The sequence below is a fragment of the Lathyrus oleraceus genome, chromosome 7, assembly GCF_024323335.1.
Source record: "Lathyrus oleraceus cultivar Zhongwan6 chromosome 7, CAAS_Psat_ZW6_1.0, whole genome shotgun sequence".
In the NCBI taxonomy this organism is placed as follows: Eukaryota; Viridiplantae; Streptophyta; class Magnoliopsida; order Fabales; family Fabaceae; genus Lathyrus; species Lathyrus oleraceus.
In genome coordinates this window covers 472,559,496-472,563,148 of record NC_066585.1, presented here as the reverse complement: position 1 = coordinate 472,563,148, position 3,653 = coordinate 472,559,496, and positions in this window count along the sequence as shown.

Below are 3,653 nucleotides of genomic sequence, written 5' to 3'. Positions count from 1 at the left end.
GTAAAAAAAAAAACTGCCATACATATGACCATTCAATACAAGTTATATATAGCAATTATTCTTTTTTTTTTAAATCTATATAGATGGAAGTTAAAATTGATTATCGTATTTAAAACCCTTTTATGATCTACTAGCGTTCAGACGGGCACTCCCGTGCCCGTCTGCCCGCTTTTTTTAATGCGCACAGCAGAGAAAAATAAATATTTTTTTTTATGAGCTTTCTATTGTAGGTCGCATTAAAAATAATATTATTACATTTTGGAAATGGTAAATAAAGATATTCAAAGTTATATCGAAGCATGCAAAGTAATATTTATACTGTGAAATCAATGACGTTCTTTAAGAGGAATGCTGAACATAAAATCTATATTCGAAGTATTTTCTTTTTCCTTCCAATTGTTTTCCGTAGTAAAGAAAAAATGTAAGACTCTTAAGTTAGAATTTTTTTATCGAAAAATATATTTGACGGATATTATTTTCTATTTTATTAATGTAATTGTCAACTGGAAACTATACTGAATCCTCTACAAAAATAATTGATCGAAAACTGATATATCATCAGAAGATGATTTGATATAAATTTTCTTCTTCAATCACTACATATTATAGACTAAATAAAATTAATTATGCATGTTATAAGTTACATATACCTATATATAGATGGCATAATTTATCTTTAATTCTTTTTAAATAAATAACACAATATAATTAAAAAAATTATGTACTTGGTAATTATTTTCATACTATATACTAATTTAACTTGATAAATAATTTACCTTAAAATCAAAATTAAAAAAAATTGTATTCTATAAGAGAGAACAAAGTCAAAATGCAATGCAAAATAAATATGAAAGAGCATATCACAAAGTTGATTATACAAATATTTTGAAGTTATATTCGTTTGTATGCTTATAAATAATTATGAATGTACATTAGGTTCAAGCATCTATTAACATGTAGTTTAATTGACTTTACCTATTTATATTTATTTCACTTTTAATAATGAACCTAATGAACCTAATGCTTTACGAAGGTAGATTCTCCCGATAACTTTTCTGGTTGGACCTGTGCAGAGAAATAATTGTTCCATCCGAATGCCATATGCTTTACGAAGGTTATTCGTGACGATTTTAATATTTTGTGAACCTACTGATGTTAGAGGCCTTTGGAATGAGGTTTTTGCACATATGGTAGAGGATTATCAAACAGCTAACAATGATGTGGAATCAGACTTAACTAATATGTTGTTGAAGGACTTGAATGAGGAAACTTTAAGACATATTGTCATGTTTCTAGTTACACTGCACATACCTCAAAATATTGTCGGTTCAATCCTGGATGAATCAAAATTTAGAAAATATCATAAATAAAGTTCATGTTTGAAGAATATTCTATTAAGGTTTTAATTTAATTTAATATATGTAATGCATCCATTTATCAATTTTTCATACATCCATTTATCAATGCGCTCTTGAGATTTATAAAACTACAAATACATGACAAAATGTCATATTATCAAAGAAATACATTTAAAACATTTGAACCATTTGAATATAATAAGGTTTATTGTAACACAAATAAATGTTTACCTGGAGAATAGAGATATTTTGTTTTAGTCTAGATTTGATAGAACAATAACTATGACTTATTTATGAATTATCTGAATTTTTGGAAAAAAAGAAAATAATGGACTTAGTAAATATATATGATTTTATTTACATAAATCACTAATAGAAGATAAATTCACGAATTCAAAAATATTCAAGAGTAAAAATATTCTTAAATGAATAAAAAAAAATCTCTCTCTCTCTCTCCTCTCTCCTCTCCTCTCTCTCTCTCTCTCTCTCTCTCTCCTCTCTCTCTCTCTCTCTCTCTCTCTTCGCTCTCTCTCTCTCTCCTCCTCTCTCTCTCTCTCTCCTCTCTCTCCTCTCTCGCTCTCTCTCCTCTCTCTCTCTCTCTCTCTCTCCTCTCTCTCCTCTCTCTCTCTCTCTCTCTCTCTCTCTCTCTCTCCTCTCTCTCTCTCTCTCCTCCTCCTCTCTCTCTCTACAAAACTATCAAATGGGGGTACTTAGACGGAAATCAAGTTCAATCTAAACTTTTTTTTTTAAATAATTTTCAATATTCAAAAATTTGAAATTTCTAGAATTTGTCTTATAACAATGGTAAAAAAATATAATTTCACAAAATTCTAGTATCCGCTTAAAATTAAGTTAAAAATTTCAAAATTTCCGGAATTTTTATTCTCATGTCTTATATTTCATGTGTGATTATCTATTATATGTCACTAATATTGAAAAAGTGCATATGCTACCATCATGGTAGAGTACGGATTTTGCCGGTGTAGAGGTTTCCTTTCCATGTTTATGCACCATTTTTCCCTTCTTAAATTTATCTCTCTCTAAAACGTGAGTATTACACTTTCTTGCATTAAAAATACCCCAAACAGAATTAACAAAAGGAGAAAGGCATCAAATACAAAGATCATAAGAGGAAGACTATGGTCATAAAAAATAAAACTCTATTATTAAGAAGGATCAAAGAGATGGAGTGAATTAAGAATTAAAAAGAAAAATTAACTGAATGAATGATTCCCGCATAACTTTATCTTCATGTTTCACCAAATTTATGTAAAAGAAAATTAAGAATTAAAAAGAAGAAAAGAAAAAAGATTAGTCAAACAAAGAAGAGAGATGAAGAAGTATAGAGAAAAAAGAAATAAAGAAATGGTGGCGGTTTGATTTTGAGTTTTGGATTTTGATAATAATAAGAGACAAAGAATTGAGTGTTACTATATGTGTTTCGTTAAACATTCTAATGCACAAACAATTAACTTTTTCAAATGTAATTACAATATTTATAGTGTATGATTGGAATAAAAATAGGTCAGTCTAAAAATTAAAGATTTATAGATTTCTTCAATTTTCATATGACGCAATATAAACCAAAAGAAAGAGAACTTACATCGTCAAAATTGTTGATTTATAATTTTTAATATAATATCTTTAGTGACCAAGTGATATAAAAAAATTGAAAGAAAAATATTTATGAATTAACTAAAAGGGAGAGAGAAAAAGAAATAATTAATTTTTAAGTAAAAGAAAGTGAGAATTATTTTAAATTAAAAGATAAGGAAGTTACTAACCACTTCATTTTGTAAGTGATGTAAGTTACCAAGAACACAATTTTTTAAATTGTATTATGTTATTTATTTAAAAAGAAACTAAAGGGTATTTTTGGAATAAAAATAGGCCACTCCAAAATCATGTATTCCCTTTATATATAGGTATAGATTTAAAGAATTAAAAATTTGTTTGACATCTAATATTTAAATTACACAAACATTTCAATATATCACAATATCAAGAGGTTCAAGAGAAGTTATCAACACAATGAGCGGTTTGTAGTAGTTTTAGCAGTTTTGAACGTTGAAGACGTGTGGAAGCAAGTTAGAGCGTTGAAGCACACACAATGGAATACAGGTCAATTCATGTGGAAATAACTGTTGTCGACGGTTACTATTGTATTAGTATATACAGTCGATCTCAATTTTAGGACCAGGGTTGCAAATTTCACATATTATCTCTAGAACTAAAGTACCTAAATAACGAAGAGAAATATTTTGTGAGATAATGTATTATTAAACATCCACTATT